The sequence below is a fragment of the Erinaceus europaeus genome, chromosome 20 (genome assembly GCF_950295315.1).
Source record: "Erinaceus europaeus chromosome 20, mEriEur2.1, whole genome shotgun sequence".
Lineage (NCBI taxonomy): Eukaryota > Metazoa > Chordata > Mammalia > Eulipotyphla > Erinaceidae > Erinaceus > Erinaceus europaeus.
Window position 1 is genome coordinate 28,333,132 of NC_080181.1, and position 24,955 is coordinate 28,358,086.

Below are 24,955 nucleotides of genomic sequence, written 5' to 3' on the forward strand. Positions count from 1 at the left end.
GCGAGGGGAAGAGAAAGATAGACACCTGCAGACCTGCTTCACCGCCTGTGAAGCGACACCCCCCCCCCGGCAAGTGGGGAGCTGGGGACTCGAACCGGGATCCTTTCACCAGTCCTTGTGCTTTGTGCCAGGTACACTTAACCCGCTGCACTACTGCCCAGCCCCCTCTATCCTCATTTTTATGTCTTTATAGTAAAGTAAGCTAGAGCAAAGGGAGTGATAAGAAACCCAGAAGTTTATCAGCATACAGTCTTCATGTTAGCTTCACAGGAAGTAGACAGGATAAAAGGAAGGCTTGCAGACAGCTCAAGGAGAAGTGGACACATACTGTTCAAGGTCAACTACACACTGGGTTTTATGTTAGGAGTTGGTGCAATCTCGGAACAGAACCGAGCAGGCTAAGTGTGACCGCGCCATCTAGCCACTGTGAGGAACACAGGGTGAACAGGGCCTGTTACTTACATTGTTCCTAATAGAGAGTTATTACCATTATGAGTGCCCATCCTGTTATCAATGCTGCAGTATCATGACATACTGTTGTTACGGCTGTACCACAGGAAGACTTAACACTCACATTGTATAGTCTGTCTCCAGAGGCTCAGAGAGGCTGACCACCTCCTCAGGGTCACACAGCTAACAAAGGCCATATCCAAACCCAAGGGCCTTCTTCTGCCTCTCCTGCCTCTTCTCCTACCCTGCTGGGGAGGTGAGCTGTGGAGGGGGCTCACCCACCCTCAGAGAAGCCTCTGCAACTCTGCCACTCCCTCCCCACCCAGACTCAGTTGCCAGAACTTGCTGAGCAGGACACTCAGCTGAGGACAGGCTTGGCCCAGGTGGTGAGCGCAGGCAGGAGGCTTCTCCTGAAGGAGTCTCCCGGGTGCGGGTTCCCACGGTGTGGAGCTGTCACAGTGCCAGAGGAGACTCACCAGCCTGTCTGACTGAATTTCCACTCGGCTGCCTCCTGTGGGCCTGTGGCTCGGAGAAGGCAGTGGAGAGGCTGCCCCTGGCCTGCATCAGAGTGGCCAGAAGCCCCACCCCCAACCCCAGGCCAAAGCCTGCTGTGTGCACAGTGGCTACTTCTGGAGTGTGGTCATGGCTCCCACAGCTAGCCCTGCCCGACAGCCTAGCTGCACACTGGCCGGAAACAGACCGTGTGCACTCAGCCCAGAAGAGATCCATCTGGACTAAAGCAACACAGCTGGGCTATGGGAGTGGGGAGGCTGCAATATTTGGGGGGGGGGATGAGGTGGAGGTAGTAACTGTGCCTCTGGTCGATATTCTATAGCTCCGCATCTCCGTAGCTGGACTCATCTCTCCCTCATGGCTGGGCCCATAGGAATTAATCTGAGTGCACAGTTATCTGGGTACCAGGTACCAGTGACACTAGCCAGAAGACTTGTTGACTCTCAGCAGTTTGCTGGTCCCTCTAGGAAATCCTGGTCTCTCTAGCCTTGCTCCAACCCCACTCCACTCCCACCTATGCAGCTGTCAACCTTGTCAGGGGGTCATAGGTCCCATAACACCTTAACAAGCTTCCAGAGCTGCCTGCCTCCTTAGGTCTTGGAATGCCTCTCTGCTGGTATCCCCCTAAGTGCCACAGTGGCTCACTCTACCGTGTCTGACCCAAAAGGAGACCTGTGGCATCTGTGTGTCCCTCACAGGGAGTCAAGGGTTCAAGGGGAGCAGAGCTGATTCAAGGTCCCAACTTGTGCCACACCCCAAACCCAACTGGCCCTGTCCAGGCCCCCGTTCCAAAGTAGTTTCTAAGGTCTGGGCTTCTGAGCTCTGAGAAAGAAGTATGAAGATGAGATTATGCATTCTCTTTTGTAAATGTCCTTTTTTTAGGTTTTAGTACAAAAATTCAAATGTAAAATGAGTAGCTCTGCCTACTTCATCTCAATACCCAGAGCTGTTCACCCTCAACAGGTTGATATATATATCCTGCCACTCTTACACCCAGAGACATTTTACTTACATAAATCGGAACAAAGAGACTGTTCTGCTCATTGCTTTTTTTTGTTTGTTTTAGTGTAACATGGGCATTTTTTTACTTTCCATAGACATTTAAAGCTAACTCTGTTTTTAGTGGCTGCTACAGTATTCATCCAATAGATGACTCATAAATATCAGTTTTTAGATAGAGACACGGAAGTTACGGAGGCCAAAAGAGTAAAAGAGACCGCGACTCTAAAGCTTCCTTTAACGTGGCTGGTGCTGGTCTCAAACCTGGTTCTCACACATAGCAAAGCAACATTCTGTCCAAGTAAGCTATTCTGCCAACCCCATAAGAACATCATTAATCGTCGCCCGACTGATGGACAGTTGTCTCCAGTTATTCTCTGCTATAAATAACGCAGTAAATACACCTGTGCATACACCTCTGCAGATCTGTGTTCTCATAGGTGATTTCCCCAGGAATTCTTGCTCTCACTTGGTTTTGCATTCTTTGTCAACGAGTGAGAGGATTCTATTGGTTGGACATCTTGCATTTCTACTTTGAATTTTTTTTTTTTTTTTTTGCCTCGTACTCACATGTCTGTGGTAAGGCTGAACTCTGCAGCTTTCTCTATAGTTCCTTTGTCTCTACCACCACCCCACCACCCCCCGGTGTTCTAACATGTTGTATAAGGGCACTTAAGGTATGTCCCCTGGTGCCACCAGAGCTCTGCTACTGTCTCTTGGCCCACAGTCTAGTCACACTGGACATCTTCTAGCTGCTCAGACTAACCATTCTCTGGCTCAGCTTCCTAGTTCCCCACATATGTTTCTGTTTTCTGGAATGCCCTGCTTCCCCACAAATTCTTTCAGTTAACATACTACCCCCCAAGGTGTCTTGTCCACACCTCCAGTCTAGACAAGCTCTCAATGCTTTAAGTTACCCTTGTTGCGCTGTTTTTTTTTTTTTTTTTTTATTTAAGAAAGGATTAATGAACAAAAACATAAGGTAGGAGGGGTACAACTCCACACAATTCCCACCACCCAATCCCCATAACCCACCCCCTCCCATGATAGCTTTCCCATTCTCTAGCCCTCTGGGAGCATGGACCCAGGGTCGTTGAGGGTTGCAGAAGGTAGAAGGTCTGGCTTCTGTAATTGCTTCCCCGCTGAACATGGACGTTGACTGGTTGGTCCATACTCCCAGTCTGCCTCTCTCTTTCCCTAGTAAGGTGTGTCTCTGGGGAAGCTGAGCTCCAGGACACATTGGTGGGGTCTTCAATCCAGGGAAGCCTAACCAGCATCCTGGTGGCATCTGGAACCTGGTGATTGAAAAGAGAGTCAACATATGAAGCCAAACAATTTGTTGAGCAATCATGGATCCCAAGCTTGGAATAGTGGAGAGGAAGTGTTAGGGAGGTACTCACTGCAAACTCTAGTGTACTACTGCTTTCAGGTATATATTTTGCAGTAGTTTATGGATACGTGTGCACATAAGCTCTCTCTCACAGAAACTGGTGTATATCTAGGTTATGGGACTTTGTTAGAAAGTGAACTACCTGAGATGAAATTAGAGTGTACTATAAAAGGAAAGGTCTCACCCGAGTAATGAAGCTGAAGGGTTGTCATTCCACACGTGAAGTCTCTGGATACAGTCTGAGGTGAAGCATGTTGAGGTGGCAATCGTTGCGTTGGTTAGGTTGTGATCGGCGGATGCAATATTATTTGGTTTGGATTGGGAGATGCATACGGGAAAGTGGGCCCTATCCAAGGGTTCCAGGACTGGGGGAAGTAGGGGCTCTATAGTGAAGATGTGAGGTTCCTGCTGTCTTAGGGTTCAAAAAGACAATCGATAGTTAATATTATCATCACATTATTTGTTAATTGGGTTAACTTTGAAAAGTCCCTTTGTTATGGTTTGCTGTACAGTATCCAGTATCTTGTATATAGCTGTGCTATTGGATGCTTCTAATCTACTTGGTCTAGGCTTTTGAGAGAGTCCGCATATCAAATACACAGCCTATATATTAAAAAGATTCAGTTTGTCTTTTGAGAAACTTTGAGACATACAATTGATTTCCCCCTCTCATATTAATTAACTACTGATTTATATGTCTACATTTTGCTAAGAGTGTACATAAACACCATTCCCGCCACCAAAGGACTGTGACCCATCCCTCCCGCCCACTCCCACCCGTTGCGCTGTTTTTGTAGACATCTTATCTGTTGTCCCCACCAAACTGTAGACTCCCTGAGGGCAGGGACCTGGTCCATCTTGTTCACTGCTGTCTTCTGCCTCAGATGGTGTTTGGCACATAGAAGCAGTCAGTAAGTATTTGTTAACTGATTCCCCAACCGCGAAAGTCAGCAAGACAATCATCCAGTATATGAAAGCACCTCAATAGACTAAGCGAGCCAGACCCTGGGATTCACAGATCAGTAGGCATCACCGTCAGCCCTGTGGAATGTTCTCCACATCTTCTGTAAATCACAGGAAAAGCCAGAGCTGTGGACATAACACTTCTCTGATACTGCAGTAGTGAAAAGTGGGAAGCAAATTAAAAACTGTGGACTCCAGCTATAAATTATACAAATGCTTGGCATTACAAAAATTATTTTAAGCACGTCAAATATTAAGTCATTCATACACTCTGCAATTACTTTATCTGTCATCAGCTCACTCAAGCTAGCTGAAGCGGTGACAGATGGAGCGGAGGCCATGCCAACTTTTCCCGCAGGTGTGCATCTGGGCGAGGGGGAGGATTCAGTACGTGCAGGAAGGGAGGAGAGGGGAGGGGTGACCGAGGTTATGAAACTGGAGCTGAGGCGAAAGGCTTGGCCAAAAAAGAGGGGAGGGGGGAGAGAAAAGTGACAAATTTGCATCCTGCAGAACTGCAAGGCATTGCACTTCCTGAGAACATGGAGAAGTAATTAATTGGGCAGCTCCAGGAATGCCAAGGGCATTCCCCATATTGCAAAAAGGGGAAATCGAGGCCCAGCTAAAGGCTAGGAAGGCAGAGCTCGTGCCTAGAGCTGGAGTCCTGGCTCCTTGTGCTGTGTTTTGAGGCCTAGTCATCTTTCTGAGGCCAGCAGCCTAGAGAGTCAGCATATGGGACAGGAGAGAAAGGGGGGGGGGGGGTTCAAAATTATCAAGTGACTGGGACTTCTCCAAGGCCATCAGGCGAGAAATGGAGGGACCAGACACAAAATGTCTGACATAAACCAAGGAATTTTTTTAGGATATCTCCTCTCTCTGTCTCTCTGTCTCTCTGTCTCTCTCTCTCCCTCCGCCTCCAGTGTTATTGCTGGGGCTTGGTGCCTGCACTACGAATCTATTGCTCCTGGAGTCCTTCCCCCCCTTTTGTTGCCCTGTTGTTCATTGTTGCTGTTTTTATTACTGTAGTTATTACTGTCATTGTTGTTGAATAGGACAGAGAGAAATCAAGAGATTGGGGTAGGTATTGGTTTTGGTTTTGCTTGCTTGCTTGTTTTTTTTACCAGAACACTGCCCGGTTCTAGTTTATGGTGATGCTGAGGATTGAGCCTGTGCCTTCTAAGTCTCATGCATATAAGTATTTTGAAGAACCATTATGCTACCTCCCTGGTGCCATTTTCTCTTTTTTATGTTTTATTAAGAAGGAGAAAATGAGGGGGCCAGATGGTGGTGCAGTGGGTTAAGTGCGCATAGTACAGAGCACAAGGACAAGGACAAGGATCCCAGTTCAAGACCCCCGGCTCCCCACCCTCAGGAGTCGCTTCACAAGTGGTGAAGCAGGTCTGCAGGCGTCTCTCTTTCTCTCTGTCTCCCCCTCCTCTCTCAGTTTCTATCTGACCTACGGGGAAAAAAAAAAAAAAAAAAGGAAAAAATGGCCACCAAGAGCCGCAGATTCATAGTGCAAGCACCAAGCCCCAGCAATAACCCTGGTGGCAAAATAAATTTTTTTAAAAGAAGGAGAAAATGAGATGGGGGCAGGGAGCTAACACAGCAGTTTATGAAACAGACTTTCGTGCCTGAGGAGCTTCTGAGGGCCTAGTTTCAACCCCCAGCACCACTGTAAGCCAGAGCTGAGCAGTGCTCTGACAAGTGAGTAAGGAGGGAGGGAGCCAGTGCAGGAGGAGTGAAAGAGAAAGAAAGGAAAAAAGGAGGGAGGGAGGGGGAGAAGAAAGAGAAGGGAAGAGAAAGAGAACTAATGAGGGAGAAGAAAGGAAAAAGAAAAAAGGAGGGAGGAGGTAGAGGACCAGAGCTCTGCCCAGCTCAGCTCAGCTCTCCTGGCATAAGGTGGCATCAGGGACTGAACCCGTCACCTCTAGGGCCGGAGACACGTAAGCTGGTGCTCTAATTGGCTGAACTAGTGCCTCAGCCCTCTGGAAGATTTTCTCGTACAGGATGTGTGACCTGCTCTGGAAGAGATTGACTCATACCTGTAAAAACAACTCAGCAGAAACCCTTGGCTTTCTGGAGGGGACCACATATTCACCCAGAACCACAGACCCCTCTCTCTCCTCCACTCACAACCCTCAGATTCCGGACACAGCATCCTTATCAGCCTTGACCACTTACACAAAGAGGGCAGAGCTGACCCCCCCCCCGCCAGTTCCTCCTCTGCCTCCTTGATTTCCATGTATAGCTGCTCTCCCCCCCCACTTCCTGTCTCCTGCTTCCACAGTTTATATTTCATCCTATCATTTTGACTTCAGATCACATTATCTTAACTTTCTTTGCTTCTTTTTTTTTTTTTTTTTTTTTTTTGCTTCCAGGATTATCGCTGGGGCTTGGTGCTGACATCATGAATCCACTGTTCCTGAAGGTCATTTTTTTCCCATTTTATTGGATAGGACAGAGAGAAAGTCAGAGAGGACGAGAAGATAGAGAGGAGAGAGAGAGAAAGAGAGACATCTGCAGACCTACTTTACCGCTTGTGAAGTGCCCCCGTCTCCACAGGTGGGGAGCCGGGGCTCGAACAGAGATCCTTGTGTGTGTCCGTGCGCTTCGTACTATGTGCACTTAGCCCAGTGTGCTACTGCCCAGCACCCCCTTAACTCTCTTAGTGAACCCTGATACCACAGCACATTGTGGCCCCTTTCTTGAATTCCCCCCTCCAAGTTAAAGTGACCCATTAGGAAGGCCAAACCACTATCTATACCCCATTCCAAGCACATACACTTAGCATGATGCCTCCAGATCCTCTCCACAGGGCCTGTTCCCTAAAGCCCTGGCCCACTGGGCTCTAGGAAATGTTGCTTTTCTTCCACCTCCTCAGGCAGAGGAGAAGGAAAATGGCTTCAAGGAATCAAGGTTGAGCTAAGAAATAACTTGCGGTCTATGGAACTGTGAAGTTCACTTAACGATGTTTTATTGGGGGGGAGCGTCTTACTCACTTATTATTATTATTGATAGAGACTGAGAGAAATAAAGAGGGAAAAGGGAGATAGAGGGGAAGAGAGAGACACTTGCAGCACTGCTTCACCACTTGTGAAGCTTTCCCCCTGCAGGTGGGGACTGGGGATGGGGCTTAAACCCTGGTCCCTGCGCACTGTAACATGCACACTCAACCAGGTGCACCACCACTCAGCGCCTTTAGCGATGTTCTAAAAGTACTGTTCCCTGTGACTGTGGGTGGGATCTTTCTGGGCTAGAAACACTTGGATTAGGCGTTGCTCAATAGATGGACATAGTACCTTCCCAACATGGGATGCTCTCACACCATGTTGGAGTATTCCCCCAGCCCCACCCCCACCCCCCCACACACATTACTGTGGAGTATGGCAGGTGTCAGTTAGATAAGCTTACTCAAAACCCCATAGCCTTGACTTGATTTAACAACTTTTGATTTGAAATTTCATTGGCATACAAAGGGGAGATTTTTTCTTTTCTTCTTTTTTTTTTACATTTATTTATTTATTCCCCTTTGTTGCTCTTGTTTTATTGTTGTAGTTGTTGTTGTTGTTATTGATGTCGTCATTGTTAGATAGGACAGAGAGAAATGGAGAGAGGAGAGGAAGACAGAGGGGGAGAGAAAAAGAGACACCTGCAGACCTGCTTCACTGCATAAATAATTTTTTTAAATGAGAAGCTTTGTTCTTGGATAAAGCACATCTTTGTTGCAGCAGAGGATGAATCTTACTCTGTTCATCCCTGCATTTGTTCTTTCTCTTTTTTTTAATTTATTTTAAAAAGGAGACATTAACAAAACCGTAGGATAAGAGGGGTACAACTCCACACAGTTCCCACAACCAGATCTCCATATCCTATCCCCTCCCCTGATAGCTTTCCTATTCTCTATCCCTCTGGGAGTATGGACCCAAGGTCATTGTGGGATGCAGAAGGTGGAAGGTCTGGCTTCTGTAATTGCTTCCCCGCTGAACATGGGGAATCCATACTCCCAGTCTGCCTCTATCTTTCCCTAGTAGGTTGGGGCTCTGGGGAAACGGAGCTCTAGGACACACTGGTAGGGTCATCTGTCCAGGAAAGTCTGGTCAGCATCATGCTAGCTAGCATCTGGAACCTGGTGGCTGAAAAGAGAGTTAACATACAAAGTCAAACAAATTGTTAAGCAGTCATGGACCTAAAGGCTGGAATAGTGCAGATGAAGTGTTGGGGGTCCTCACTGCAGACTATCGTGTACTTTACAAGAACTCATTCCTGTTGTGGCAGAGCATTCTGCCAAGCCTGGGAATGTAGAGATGGACAAGGTCCAATCTCTAGCCTCAGGAAGGACAGAATATAACCAGCCAGGGGAGTGACCTCAGTGTGACCCCTCCCCCCACCCTAAAACTGGTTCTGCTGTGTAAGGTGCTATGGGATGAGGGTGGAGGGATCCTGGCAGGAATCAGGAAGGTTTCATGGAGGCAGCAGCATTCAAGCAAGTTCAGGAGGCTTCAAGCAAAGGATGAGTTTGGGACCTGGGTAGTCACAGGAGCAATTAAAACATCTGAAGGTGTGGAGACAAACTGTTACCACATATTCCACAAGTGCCCCTAAGTGTGTCTCTGACTGAGTGGCAACGAGAGAGTACCCAGATGCTAGGACGGGGGTGGGGGACACAGTTATCATGAGCCCTGTGAATCAAGCTGAAGAGTGACAGGTTTGGGATGGTGGCAACAGGAATCCATTGGAGATCTCTAAGGTGGTGCATGACACAGTTGCATAGAGATCTGAGAAGAAAAAAAAAAAAAGAAAGAAAAAGAAAAACTGTGTAAAGGGTTGGATTGGAGAGGAGCCAGGCTGTGTGTCCAGAGAAATGGGAAACTGGGTGGGATGGAAACCTCTCTATTGAAGCCGGTTCTGTATTGGAGATCAGCAAAGCATTAGACACCATCAGCTGAGAATCCAGGGATCTTAAATCTCACAGGATTTCAAGTTGCAGTTCAGAGTAGAGCTGGAATAAAAATGCGGAAACACGTGGCCAGAGAGGCGGCTCCACAGGTAGAGCACAGTGTCTGCCTGTGTGAGGCTGATCCTCAGCACTGCTCATGCAGAGTGATTATTATCCCTCCCACTCCCTCTCCCCCCCTCGTAAAAATAAATGAAATATTTTTTTAGAATGTAGAAACCTCAGGAACAAAATATGCAGCAATAGCAAGATAGAGACCCAGAGAGACAAAGAGCAGCTTGAGCTAATAACTTTAGGGAAACACACATCAACCAGCAACCAGGCACCCCACCTTGAATAAATTGAGCACTAGATGCAGAGAATGTTCTAGGCTCCTCAAGTATCTGGCTTCTCAGAAGTCTTTGGTCGGGGACTTTAGGTCTGAATACTATGTACCACATTGTCTTTTTCTGTGGCACCCCCAGCCTGAGGGGGTCATTAGCTGGCCCTGCTGGCTCCCTGTTTAGAGATATAAAGAGAACAGGTCTGTCTCACTCGGTGGCTCTGACCAGGTCAGGCCCTGGCGGTGCTGACTCCCTCCCCAGGCCTGATGTCAGGAGAGATGAGGCATCTTTGCTCCTGAATGGATCAGGCAGGATTGGGAGACCAAACCCTGTCTGTCAGCTGCCAACAGAGCTGTTCTGAACCTGCCAGGCCAGGTGAGTCACTGCCCTCCTAAAATAAAGTGTCCCAATAATTAATACAGGACAAATTAACTAAAGGAAGTGGGAACAACACAGGGCCTGTGGTGTGCTGGGTGATAATTATATAAGCACAAACACAGGAAGAGGTGCAGTAAGCAGCCCTGATTCCTGCTTCACTGACAAGAAACTAAACCCTGAAATCCCATGAGGGAAGCACAAGGAGTCTACATGACTGAAACATCAGAGGTCACATAATGTGCCTGGTCATTTTACCGATTCGAGAATTTTCTAAGCATCTCTGCCCCTCAGCTGATGACACTCCAGCTCAGCCCTCCAGGTACAAGGTTCTTCTTACATTTCCCCCCCCATAATTTTTTAATAGGTGAAATAGAAATTAAAGGGTGTTAACTCATGGTCTGCCATCGCCTTTCCAAGTTTTGAGGCAATTACCCCAGCTCTCTTAACACCCAGCCTTTGAAAGCCCCCAAGATCAGACTTTGCAGATGACTGGGAACAAGAACTAAAAACAAACTTGGGCTTAACCTGCTCAATTTTTCTCAATTCACTCCTCACCTACTCTGTGGGTTACTGATCATCCAATGTTGCCTCTCTTTCTCAGTCAAGAACAAAACTGACTTTCTCATTCAGTGGTCTAGATAGTTATACCCTTAACAGTGGCCTGGCCAACATTCTTGCTGTCTTCCAAACCATTCTTCACGCCTACTGGAAAGTTCACCCCCAAACCAAACCTCTTCCTTCAGCCCTCCCACTGATTTCCAAAAGAAAAAAATTTTTAATGTTGCCACCAAGGTTATCGTTGAACCTTGATGCCAATACTATGAGTCTACCACTCCTAGTGGCCTTTTTTTCCTCTTTTTTTTCTTTTTTCTTTTCTTTCTATTTTATTTGATAGGACAGAGGGAAATTGAGGAAGGAGAGAGAGGAAGTGGGAAAGATTGACACCTGTAGACCTGCTTCATCACTTTTGAAGCTTCCCCCCCAGCAGGTGGGGAGTGGGGGCACGAACTTGGGTGCTTATGCACGGTAGTATGTGTGCCACTGCCTAACTCCCTACTTCCAAGATTCTTAGATTAAATTTAGTCTCCTTCACAGGAGCTGAACCCTCCCAGTCACTCCAACTTCCTTTCTCAGTCAGCCCTTCATCTCTTACACAACAAAGGGCCCCCACTCTGCCTTTCCATTGCCTCCTGAGCCTCCCAGTAGACTCATTCATCCCTTTACGTCGACACACCCACTCACTCATCATCCTCTCATCCTCCCCCCTACCTGTTCCCATCTGCCCCTTCACTCATCCCTGCTGCTCTTTCTAGTCTGCTGCCTTCGCTCAGAGAGTTTCCCTGATCCCCTAGACCAGGTTACAACCCCCTGCTATCTGTTATCACCTGTCTGAACTTAGCCTGTCTTAACCTTCATTACCACTTTGTAATGGCTGGCTTCCCACGGCCTGTGAGCCAGAGCGGGTCTGTCTGATTCCCTCACAGCAGCTTCAGTAATGCCAGCACATTCCTGGCTCCGTAGGTGTTTGCTGGGTAAAACTATAAGCTCATTCTCAGAACAGCTGTACATTGCCACCTCTTCCCTACCCCCCGCCCCAACCAACACTAACTAGTTTTAGTGCTGGCTTCCTGTCACTTCTGGAATCTTCCTCCATTCATTCACACTACCGGGCCTGTTCTGCTTCCCCCGGAAATATCTGTTGTCATTTGTTCAGAGGCTTTCAGAAACATTTAGAAAAGCTGACTTGGTGACTTATCTTTTGGAAATTATAGGGAGGGCTGGCACGCCCCCTGGCGGGGACAGTGAATACTGTTGTAAAATCAGCCGGGCCTCCTATCTCCTTCAGCAATCTCCAAATTCCCCCAGAATGATTGGCTGAAAGGATTCCCACCCAGTTGTCTGCCTTTACAGATGAAAAAATTGACCCAGGGTGGGGAGATAGCATAATGGTTATAGGAAAAGACTCGTGCCTGAGGTTCCTAAGCCCCAGGTTCAGTTCCTCTGCACCATCATAAATCAGAGCTGAGCAGTACTGGGGGGGGGGGGGGGGGGAGGGAGAGACCAGTAGGTCTTGAAACATGGTGAAAATACTGGGCTACTGCCCCTGTCTGCTCCTAGATTCAACACACTCCAAACTCAAAGTCAAACTTCCAGACAAACTCCTAGGTTGGACACATATCTCCTATCCCTCCCTCTCTGCCAGGGGTGGAAAACCTAACTCCCTTTAGTGCAACCAAGAAAACAGAGGTCTAGAGGACCCAGTGAGGGGGAAGGTCCTTTTTTTTTCTTTTTGATTATTTTTCCCTTTATTGAGGGATTAATGTTTTACAGGGAGTTCCTTTTTGATTGGAAACACCTAGAACCTCCTTTTTTTTTAATCTCTTTTTCAGAATGATGTAAGCTGGACTAGCATTGCAAAACCTCCTGTTTAACAGCTGTCAATCACCTGTAAAACAGACACCGGGAACCCTCTTCAGATTTAATAACCATATGAAATGAGAAATATAGATGGTAGGCATACCATGTATGTAGTACAGTGAATACTGTTTTCAAATAGTTTCCCCAATCAGATGCAATTTTGCTCCACTTCTGCTGAGATGAACCAGTTTTACTGTCAATACTCCACGAAGGTTGAGAAAAATGAAAGGGAGAGCTCTAAATTCAGTGTAGATGAAGGCACAGAAAAAAAGGTAGTGGGGTCGGGCGGTAGCACACCTGGTTGAGTACACATGTAACAATGCACAAGGACCTAGGTTCGAGTTCCCAGTCCCCACCAGCAGGGGGAAAGCTTTGCAAGTGGTGAAGTAGTGCTGCAGGTGTCTCTCTGTCTCCCTCTCTATCTGCTCCCCACCCTTCCCTCTCAATTTCTGGCTGTCTCTATCCAATAAATAAAAGATAATATTTTTAAAAGGTAGCCATATAATTTTTAAAAAGCAGACATGGTTTTCATGAATTCCCCCAGAAAAAGGCTATATATATTTTATTTCATTTCATTTCATTTTTGGTCATCACTGGAAATTCACCACTCCAAGATGACTTTTTGAGATAGAAAGACAGAGACAGAGAGAGAGTGACACAGAACCAAAGCTTCCCTCAGGACAGCGGGAGCCGGGCTCTACATGATGAGACAAGCGCATTCTCTAAGTGAGCTGTCTCGCTAGCCCCATAAGCTTTTTATCACATGTGGCACAAGTCATATTTATCGGATTGTTTTCTCTAATACAGTTGGAAGTTGGAAGTGAGGACATTAAAAATGTATTTCTTTTTGAAAACACATTAATCAACATCAACATGAGTGTTTCTCAGTGTGATCCAAAGACCAGTAAGAGTTTTCCAAAATTCTTATGACGACATAAGGAAACATAGGATTTCTGGGATTTGCATCCTGGGAGGCTTCTCAGTGGCTAGAAGATTGGATTTAAATGTGTGAGGTCATGAGTCTGATACGTGGCATCACCTATGCCAGAATGATACTCTGGTTATATCTCATTAATACATACGTAAACCTTATCTTTTTAAAAACTTCTTTATTGGGGGATTAATGGTTTACAGTCGACAGCAAAACACAATAGTTTGTACATGCGTAACATTTCCCAGTTTTCCACTTAACAATTCAACCCCCACTAGGTCCTCCTCTGCCATCATGCTCCAGGACCTGAGCCCTCCTCCCACCCCAGTGTCTTTTCCTTTGGTGCAATACCCCAGACCCAGCCCAAGTTCTTGGGGCAGCTTGAAACGTTCCTACTCATGACCACAGAATGTGAGTTCAGATCTACAGGGATTCAGAGGTCTTGTTTTTCAACTTCTGATCTTGTTTTTCAACTTCTGTCTATGAGTGAGATCATCCCATATTCATCCTTTTCTTTCTGACTTATTTCCTTAGCAAGATTTCTTCAAGCTCCATCCAAGATGAGATAAAGAAGGTAAATTCACCATTTTTTTCCAAGCACGTTACACTGTATTTTCTTGCTCAATTAGTCACTTTCCTATGAAAAACTGAACTTCTCAAGAATAAATATATATATACATATATATATATAATTTTTTATTTATAAAAAGGAAACAATGACAAAAAACATAGGATAAGAAGGGCACAACTCCACACAGTTCTCACCACCAGAACTCCATATCCCTGTTAGCTTTCCAAATCTTTATCCCTCTGGGAGTATGGACCCAGATAGGACCTTGCCCTCACCATGGATCAACAACAGTAGAGAATGTTCCATCCTTTGAAGGGAGGCTGGACAACATACTCTTATGTTCCACCTGAGGAAGATGGGTCCTGAAATTGGGGCAGCTTGAAACGTTCCTACTCATGACCACAGAATGTGAGTTCAGATCTACAGGGATGCAGAGGTCACATAGGGTCCTAAGCTGAATATGGGCCCCAGAGCAAATCAAATCAGTGGGCTTTACAGTTATCAATATTTATACACCTTTCCCATATTTGGAAGCTCTCTTCCTTGACCTAGCTTTCTGGTCCTTTTTCTAGCTGTGACATCATCTCCCCAGACAATAACTTGGATCCATCCACCCCTTATCAGATGTCAGACTCAGGAAAAAAAAAAAAAACTAGTATAGTCATGAGCTCTTTGGAATATAATTAAAATAGGACAACTATCTACAAAACAGAGGACCCCCCCCTCCAACTCTTCATATGAACTATTCCAGCCTTTAGGTTCATAATAGTCAACAGTTTGTTTGGCTCTAGATGTTAACTCTTTTTTCAGTCACCAGGTTCCAGATGCCAACATGATACCAACCAGACTTTCCTGGACAGATAACCCCACCAATGTGTCCTGGAGCCCCGCTTCCTCAGAACCCCAGCCCACTAGGGAAAGAGAGAGACAGGCTGGGAGTATGGATCGACCTGCCAATGCCCATGTTCAGCAGGAATGCAATTACAGAAGCCAGACCTTCCACCTTCTGCAACCCCATGGTGAAGTCACCATTTTTAATAGCTGAGTAGTATTCCATTGTGTATAGACCACAACATTCTCAGACACTCACCTGTTGTTGGACCCCTGGGTTGCTTCCAGGTTTTGGCTATTACAAATTGTGCTGCTATGAACATAGATATAAACAAATCTTTTGGGGTGGGTAAATTTGGTTCCTTAGGATATATCCCCAAGAGAGGAATTGCAGAGTCATAGGGTAGGTATACTTCTAGACTTTTGAGGGTTCTCCAGACTGCTTTCCACAGGAGTTGGGCCAATTTATATTCCCAACAGCAGCAGTGCAGAAGGGTTCCTTTGTCCCCACAACCTCTCCAGCATTTGTTGTTGCTACCTTTTCTGATGTATGACATTCTCACAGGAATGAAGTGGTATCTCGTTGTTGTCTTTATTTGCATTTCTCTGATAATCAAAGACCTGGAGCATTTTTTTTCATGTGTTTGTTGGCCTTTTGGATCACTTCTGTAGTGAATATTCTGTTCATATCCTCTCCCCATTTTTGGATGGGGTCATTTGTTTTCTTGTTGCTGAGTTTGGTGAGCTCTTTATATTTTTTGGTTATTATCCTCTTGTCTGATGTATGGCATGTAAAGATCTCCCAGTCTGTGAGGGATCTCTTTGTTTGGGTAGTGGTTGCTTTTTCTGAGCTGAAGTCTTTCAATTTGATGTAGTACCAATGGTTTATTTTTATTTAGGCTACTTTGTAATTGGGCTTATTTCATTGAAGATGTCTTTAAAATTTATATGGAAAAGAGTTCTGCCAATATTTTTCTCTAAGTATTTGATAGTTTCTGGTGTAACATCCAAGTCCTTGGTCCGTCTGGAGTTTACTTTTGTGTTTGGTGAAATATAGTGGTTCAGTTTCATTCTTCTGCATGTTTCAACCCATTTTTTCCAACACCATTTGTTGAAGAGACTCTCCTTTCCCCATTTAATAGTCTAGGCACCTTTGTCAAAGATTAGATGTCCATAGGTGTGGGGGCTTACTTCTGGGCTCTCAATTCTATTCCACTGGTCAGTGTTTCTATTTATGTTCCAGTACCAAGCAGTTTTGATGACAATGGCCCTATAATACAATTTGAGATCTGGGAGTGTGATGCTTTCCATTCTGTTTTTTCTTCTCAAGATTGTTTTGGCAATTCTAGGTCTTTTCTGGTTCCAGATAAACATTTGTAGCTTTTGTTCTAATTTCCTAAAAAATGTGGTTGGGATCTTGATGGGGATAGCATTAAATTTGTATATGGCTCTGGGTAGTATATTCATTTTGATTATGTTAATTCTTCCAACCCATGAACATGAAATATTCACTTCTTTGTGTTTTTTTTTTTTCTATTTCCTTGAATAGTGACTCATAATTTTCAGTATGCAAGTCTTTCACTTCTTTGGTTAGGTTTATTCCTAGATTTTTGTTGTTGTTGTTGTTGTTGCTATAGTAAAAGGAATTGATTTCTGGATTTCTTCTTCCAACTTAGTGTTTGTATAGAAGAATGCCACTGACTTTTGTATGTTACCTTTGTAGCCTAACACTTTACTATATTGCCTGATAATTTCCAAAAGCTTCCTGCTGGATTCTTTAGGTTTTTCTATGTATACTGTCATATCATCTGTAAATAGGGAGAGTTTGACTTCTTCTCTTCCAATCTGTATCCCTTTAATTCCTTCCTCCTGCCTGATTGCTATGGCAAGAATGTCCAACTCGATGTTGAATAGTAATGGTGACAGTGGGCAGCCCTGTCTAGTGCCTAATTTAAGGGGGAATGCTTCCAGTTTATCATGTTAGCTGTGGGTCTGCTATATATGGACTCCACTATCTTGAGGAATTTTCCATCTATTCCCATTTGTTGTAGTGTTTTGATCATAAAGGGATGTTGGATTTTGTCAAAGGCTTTTTCTACATCTGTTGATATAACCATGTGGTTTTTGGTCTTTTTATTGATGTGGCGGATCATGTTGATTGATTTACACATATTAAACCAACCTTGCATCTCTGAGGTAAACCCAACTTGGTCATGATGAACACTCTTTTTAATATACTGCTGTATCCAGTTGGATAGAATTTTATCCAATATTTTAACACTAGAATTACTGGACATTTAATAAATTAGAACTATTGGGAGACACGGTGAATAATTGCCACAGAACCCACAAGTATAAACAGGATTTAAAAAATTAAAAAAAAAGAGATTCACAGGGCAAAGGAATACTGCCCAGCTCTGCTCTGGCTGCTATCAGAGCAGCCGAATTGGGCCTGGGGGTTTGGAACCTTGAGGCATGGGAGTCTCTTTGCATAACCCCTGTGCTATCTCTCCCCTACTCTATTTTATCTCTTGGTCAGGAGTGAGGGATTAAACTCAAAAACCTATTTATAGTTAAAAAGCCTTCAGCCTCCCATAGCCTATAGGGAAGAAAAACAACTATTGGACATCTAGTTTATTTAGTTCACCCCGTCTCCCAATTTATCAGAACAGTGTGGAAAGGCTGCCACTATACAGCCCCATTTTCAGACCACCAGGAATGTAGATCTTCTCCTGAGTTGCCTGTTTAGTTCTCTGCCCACCCCCCCCCACCCCCATGTCAGCACAGGGCCTCCCCACTGCTGCTTCAGCTTCCAAGGGACAGTAGCAATGGAGACTCACAGTATCATTTGGTGAGTCTTAGGGTGTCCTCTCCTCCCTTCAGCAGTCTTTTTGTTGTGAAAACTCAGACCGGAGGTGGTAACTCAACTGCAAACTGCCAGACTTACCAGCCACTCTGGAGTACATAAGGGCTTTTAGCCCCAAGATCTCTCCTTAAGCTCCTCTCTGCCCAGGAGCCACACATGTTTGCACTCACCTGTGTCTTGGTGGGTTCCCAAAGTAGCGCTAGTCTAGTTTTGTCATATTCTCAGGTGATCTTCTTTGCTATTCCTAGTTGACCAGGGAGAGGAGAGAAATATAGCGACTGCTACTCTGTAGCCCCACTTCCAGAAGTCTCTGTAAACCTTATCTTTAAAAAAAAAAAAAAAAGTATTATTGGGGTTAAAACAAATGACATGTTCTTCCATTTTACAAAAACACAGCATAGTAATTTTTTTCTGTGAAAATAAAATAAGATTTTGGTCCCCAGTTGGGGGTTAGAATTCTTAACATGAGTTCCCTCCCACTCCTATTGTAGCCTTATTTCTTAACAATTCTCATAAGAAAGAATAAATACTTGTGAATTGTTTGAAGCACAAATAAGGATTATTTGAATTGGAGACTGCCCTAGTTGCTTTTTTTCATGAAACACTCTTTTTGCTTGAAAGAATAACTGACAGATCATGCTTACTCAACTGTGTCATTTAGAGACATTCTTTCCTTTTTTTTTTTTTGCAAAAGTTAATAAAATAAACCTGTCTGTTCTATGAATAATGCTAACAATTATTTGTTGCCAAAGGTAAAATTTGACCTTTCAAGCAAATAAAATGACAGTTTTAGAAAATTTACATCTGCCACTGTGAAGCTTGACAGCTTTTCAACACATAGACTTTTTTTCCATTGGAGTCAGTGGTGTTACTAAAATATGTGGCTTTTTAAAATCTTATATAATGAGATTTGTCAGCATTGGGAAAACATGCATTACTCAGTGAGTGGTGATTTTCCCAGTGGATGGTGTTACTAAGTCGTGCCTGGTTAGAGACCCATTTAAATGCTAGTGGATCAATGGATGTTAATGTAGCAGGATGTCAAATTTACTCATGTCATTTCAGGTTCCACATTGCATCCAACCTTTCAAAAATAACCTTTTTTTTTTTTTTGCCCCCAAGATTATTGCTGGGGCTCAGAGCCTGCACTGTAAGTCCATTCCTCCTGGGGCTATTTTTTCTATATTTTTTCCTTTTATTATTTATTTATTTATTTATTTATTTATTGCCTCCAGGGTTATTGCTGGGGCTCGGTACCTGCACTACGAACCCACTGCTCCTGGAGGCCATTTTTTCCTTTTTTTGCCCTTCTTGTTACCCTTGTTGTTGTCATTACTGTTGTTGTTTTTGTTGTTGTTGGATAGGACAGAGAGAAATCGAGAGAGGAGGGGAAACAGAGATAGATACCTGCAGACCTGCTTCACCGCCAGTGAAGTGACTCCCCTGCAAGTGGGGAGCCCGGGGCTTGAACCGGGAATAAGATGGGGAGAAATTGAGAAGGGGGGGAGACAAAGAGGGAGAGAGACAAGGAGATACCTGCAGACCTGCTTCACCACTTGTGAAGTGACCCCCCCCCCACCCCCGCAGTTGGAGAGTCAGGGGCTCGAACTGGGATCTTGCATGGGTCCTTGCACTTCGTACTATGTGTGCTTAACCCAGTGTGCCACTGCCAGGCGACCCCACTCCCCTCAGTTTTTCTGTGCTGAAAAACGTCAGTAACTACCTGTTAGTTACTTGTTCTTATAACGACATGACTACATGGACCCTGATTTTCTCCATACTGTTCAATTGAAACACATTTTATTCTGAAGCAAACATAAGAAACCAACTGTAGGGAGGGAGTCAGGCGGTAGAGCAGCGGGTTAAGCGTAGGTGGCGCAAAGCAGCAAGGGCCCGCGGAAGGATCCCGGTTTGAGCCACTGGCTCCCCACCTGCAGGGGGGTCGCTTCACAGGCAGTGAAGCAGGTCTGCAGGTGTCTGTCTTTCTCTCCCCCTCTCTGTCTTCCCCTCCTCTCTCCATTTCTCTCTGTCCTATCCAAGAACGATGACAAGAGCAACTACAACAATAAAACAAGGGCAACAAAAGGAGATAGATAGATAGATAGATAGATAGATAGATAGATAGATAGATAGATAGATAGATAGATATCAACTGTATTACATTAAGCCAAACACTGGAGTTACAAATGTGTTAGAAAATCATGTCGGGAGTTGGGCGGTAGAGCTGCTGGTTAAGCGCAGGTGGCGCAAATCAAGAGGACTGGCAAAAGGATCCCAGTTCGAGACCCCGGCTCCCCACCTTCAGGGGAGTCGCTTCACAGGCGTTGAAGCAGGTCTGCAGGTGTCGGTCTTTCTCTCCCCCTCTCTGTCGTCCCCTCCTCTGTCCATACTGCCCTACCCAACAACAACAATAGTAACTACAACAAGAGCAACAAAAAGGGAATAAATAAATATTTAAAAAAAGAAAGAAAATCATGTCAATGCTTCTTATCCAAATATCTTTGCTTGGCCAGAAGCTAGCTCGCGAGGTAGAGCATTGTGCTGCTGTGCAGAGACAACACCCATGCGAGTGCCATGGCCTGAGGAAGTTCCTGTGCTGTGGTGTCTCTTATTAGCTCCCTCTCTCAAAAAGAAAAGAAAAGAAAAAAGATCCACAGCTGGGGAAATTGTACATAACACGAGGCACTCAACCCCACAGAATTTTTTAATGTCTTTGTTATGGAAAATAATGCTATTTTGGAGCCAGGCGGTGATGCACCCGGTTAAGCACACACCTAGCAGTGCACAAGGACCACGGTTCAAGCCCTGGTCCCCACCTAAAGGGGGAAAACTTCACAAGTGGTAAAGCAGGGCTACAGGTGTCTCTCTGCCTCTCTCCCTCTCTCCCTCCTCCTCCCCTCTCAACTTCTCCCTGTCTCTATCCAATAATAAATAAATAATTTAAAAAGAAAAGAAAATGGTTTTCTTTTTTATAAAAAAACCACGTTAGTTTCAGAACAAAATAAGCCTTTAAATTTTGACTACTGAATCAAGGTTAACTGAGGGGTTGAGGGAGAAAGACGGGGTGAAGGGGACCCAGTGGACTGCAGTGAAGCATAATGGTATTTTTTAAATATTTATTTATTTATTTATTCCCTTTTGTTGCCCTTGTTGTTTTATTGTTGTAGTTATTATTGTAGTTGTGATTGATGTCATCATTGTTGGATAGGACAGAGGGAGAGAGGAGGGGAAGACACCTGCAGACCTACTTCACCACCTGTGAAACAACTCCCCTGCAGTTGGGGAGCCGGGGGCTCGAACCAGGGTCCTTCCCTGGTCCTTGTGCTTTGCGCCACTGCGCTACCGCCCGACTCCCACATAGTGGTATTTTTGAAAGCAGAATAGGGATAGGGCTGTGGCAGACATCCAGCATAAGTTCCAGTCACATTTGTCCCGTTAAGCCCCCAGGTGCTCCCTGAGCACATACGTTTCACATGGGACTTTCTGACAAGCACCTGCATAAACCAGAGACAGGTGCAGTCACTTGTTCCTGATTGGGTAGGCCCAAGGCACCATGTGCCACCTGTGTGCTACTGCCTCTTTAAGAAGAAAAGAGAATGGAGCCAGGCAGTGGTGCACCTGGTCTAAGTACTCACATTATAGTGAGCTGGGGCCTTGGTTCAAGCCCCTGGTCCCCACCTGCAGAGGGAAAGCTTCACAAGTGGTGGAGCAGGGATGCGGAGTGTCTCTCTATTTCTCTTTCTTCCCTATCTCCCCTCCCCCCTCAAGTTCGCTCTGTCTCTATCTGATAAAAATAAGTAAATATATTTTAAAGAAGAAGAAGGAGAAAAAAAGGGAGCCAGCAAGGGGACTTGCAATCTCCTTTAAGCTCTCACATCTCCTTTCCAGCATAAGCTCCAGTCACATCTTGTCTGGGAATATGCTGGCCTCCTCTTAATGTCCATTAGAGTGAGAGCCTAAGAATTTGATTGGGTTAAACTTTACTGTTCATGCAACATAGAACTGGAGAGGTGTGATCCTGCACCCCTAAATATACAATGTTGTAAACCTTGCCTCACTTTTATTTTTGTTTTGTTGGGCTTTTTGTTGTGTTGTGTTTGCTTGCTTTTTTTTTTCCTTTGTTTTTGTTTTTTCCTTATTTTTTTTTTTTTATCAGAGCACTACTCAGCTCTGGCTTACAGTGGGGCTGGGTATTGAACATGGGACCTCCAAGCTTTAGGCATGAAAGACTGATAACCACTATGTTATCTCCCTGGGGCTCCTTACCTCAATTTTTTGAAAAACGTACCAAAGATTTTTTTTTCCTGCCAAGACTTGACTGGGGCTTTATTACTACATAATTCCAACATTCTTGTTTTATTCTTTCTTCCAGGTAGAAAGGGAGAGACACAGAGATAAGGAGAGACATCACAATACCACTCCACTACTCATGAAGCTTCCCTTTTGCATGGTGCTCCCATGTGGTGGCTAAGGGTTTGAACTTGGATCCTTGGACATGGTAAATTGTATGTTCCCCTGAGCAGTTCCCATCTCTTGGCCCCAAGATCATGTTACTTGTATTACTATACTGGGTTTATCTATGTCATTTATCATTTTGGTGTTGCTGGGATGATATTGTCCTGGGTCAACTTTTTCAGATAGAGGGGACATGAGAGGGAGAGAGAGAAAAAGAGAGAGACCAGAGCACCAACGCTGCCTCCAGTGCAGTGGGGGCTGGGTCTGAACCTGGGTCGTACATATGACAAAGTAGGGCACTGTCCAAGTGAGCTGTTTTGCCAGCCCCATGTTATTTTAATTTCTTGGTTTTATTTATTTATCTATTTATTTAGTCTTTGTGGGGGGAATAATGGTTTACAGTCGACAGTAAAATACAATAGTCTGTATATGTGTAACATTTCTCAGTTTTCCATATAACAATTCAACCCCCTGTAGGTTGTCCACCACCATCACGTTCCAGGACCTGAAATCTTCCCCCACCTCCACCCCAGAATCTTTTACTTTGGTGCAATACAGCATCTCGGTTTTATTTTTAACATGTATAAGAAGAAAAGTCCCTCGAGCCCCCGGCTCCCCACCTGCAGGGGAGTCGCTTCACAGGCGGTGAAGCAGGTCTGCAGGTGTCTGTCTTTCTCTCCCCCTCTCTGTCTTCCCCTCCTCTCTCCATTTCTCTCTGTCCTATCCAACAACAGCAACATCAATAACAATAATAACTACAACAATAAAACAACAAGGGCAACAAAAATGAATAAATAAATAAATAAATAAATATTTTTTAAAAGAAGAAGAAGAAAAGTCCCCTTTCTCCTCCTTTCTTTAGTGCTTGTCTCTAAAGTAACTGTGGCTGTGCAGCCTGGGTGTGACACCTCTCACCCTACTGAAAAACTAAGTTGATTTGGCAGATCTGGCTGTCTAGACAGGTAACACATACACACACACACACACACATACACACACACACACACATACACACTTCCACGTGTTTCCCTCCCAAAGCTTCACACTCCATCAAAGAGGAAAACTTTCCCTGATCAGAAACAGAACTGGCAAAGTGCAAGGACTGGCACAAGTATCCCGGTTCGTGCCCCCAGCCCCCACCTGCAGGGGAGTCACTTCACAAGCAGTGAAGCAGGTCCGAAGGTATCCATCTTTCTCTCCCCCCTCTGTCTTCTCCTCCTCTCTCGATTTCTCTCTATCCTACCCAACAACAATAACAGCAATAACAACAACAACAATAATAATAACATAAAGCAGCAAGGGCAACAAAAGGGGAAAAATAGCCTTAGGAGCAGTAGATTTATAGTGCAGGCACCGAGCCCCAGCAATAACCCTGGAGGCAAAAAATAAAATAAAATAAAATTACATTTAAAATAAAAAATAAATTTTAAAAAAGGAAAGAAGGAAACAGACCTGACCATCCTTCAGATAAACAGGCAGCATGTCTCTGATAGAACCTCCAAATATGCTTAACTAAATCAAACCATGACACACACACACACACACACACTTAAAAGTCCTGCAGTGCATTCTCCTAATTAAAATGAGATCCAAACCTTTCTTTTTAAGCCAGTGAGGCATAGCCCCTGGCTTCTGTTCCTGAACACGTTGAGCTCATTCTCATTCCAGAGCTTTGCACTTAATTTCTCCCCACACCCCTGCATGGCACGAGGTCACTAGACAGAACACCACTGGAAGGTCCTCTGGAAGTCTTATCCAAAGCAGCACTGATGTGTGTCCCCGAGGCCTCGCCTTAGCCGTGCTTTTAATCTCTGTTCATTTCTGTCTTCCTGCCCCAGAATAAAGACTTCGCTGAAGAACACAGAGCTCACCTGCTAGAGCATGTGCCTTACCAGGTGAGGCCCCAGCACCAGATGGAGCTTTGTGGAAGGTGGGGGTGATGCTGTGTGGTGTCTCGCTGTCTCATTCAAATCCAGAGCAGCCCAGGAATGACTCAGGGACCAGAGTATTGGACCGAAAAGCATGAGGTCCAGAGTTCAGTCCTCAGCATTGTGTGTGCCAGACTGATGCTCTGTTTATCTCTTCTTCTCTGTCTCTCTCTGTCATGTTCATAAATAAACTGTCTTTAAAATAAATGAAAGTGAGATACTTAGAAACAAAGTATTGTTACCCCCATGCAGCATTTTAAAAAGGTGTCAGGGATGGGCAGTGGCACACTCAGTTGTGTGCATACATTACCCTACGTAAGTCGCAGGTTCAAGCCCCCACTACCTGCCTCCTGGGGGGAAGCTTCACAAGCAGTGAAGTGCTGCTACAGGTGTCTCTCTCCTTCTCTACCTCCCCTTTCCCTCTCAATTTCTTTGTGTCTCTAATAAAAATAAACTATTATTTCATTTTTATTTGTTACTAACAGCCTATTACAAGATTGTAAGATTATGATGTATAGTTCCACAACACACCCACCACCAAAGAAAAATATTTTTCAAAGCTATGGAAAAAATAATTTTAATAAATTTGTTATTATCTTTTTTATTTTTTTTTTATAAAAAGGAAACACTGACAAAACTGTAGGATAAGAGAGGTACAACTCCACACAAATCCCACCACCAGAACTCCGCATCCCATCCTCTCCCCTGATAGCTTTCTTATTCTTTATCCCTCTGGGAGTATGGACTCAGGGTCATTATGGGATGCAGAAGGAAGGTGGAAGGTCTGGCTTCTATAATTGCTTCTCTGTTGAAGAAGGGCGTTGACTGATCGATTCATATTCCCAGCCTATCTTTCCCTATCGGGGCAGGGCTTTGGGGAAGCGGGGCTCCAGGACATATTGGTGGGTTGTCTGTCCAGGGAAGTCTGGTTGGCATCATGCTAGCATCTGGAACCTGGTGACTGAAAAGAGAGTTAACATATAAA

The 24,955-nt window shown here is 44.8% G+C and overlaps 2 long non-coding RNA genes across 2 annotated transcripts in view; one reads left to right on the plus strand and one right to left on the minus strand.

The window, feature by feature from the left end:
- Window positions 1–4,873: 4,873 nt before the first annotated feature.
- The window catches only part of LOC132535014 (uncharacterized), a 37,519-nt gene continuing 17,437 nt past the window's right edge, over window positions 4,874–24,955 (plus strand). The window contains exons 1-2 of the long non-coding RNA XR_009546797.1: window positions 4,874–5,389; window positions 21,960–22,085. This is a non-coding gene — a long non-coding RNA (uncharacterized LOC132535014). The remainder of the gene's footprint in view (window positions 5,390–21,959; window positions 22,086–24,955) is intronic.
- LOC132534917 (uncharacterized) lies at window positions 7,717–10,650 on the minus strand. Its single transcript, XR_009546674.1, has 3 exons — window positions 10,526–10,650; window positions 9,601–9,767; window positions 7,717–8,448 (listed from the first exon to the last, which is right to left on the minus strand). It is a non-coding gene; the product is annotated as an uncharacterized LOC132534917 (long non-coding RNA).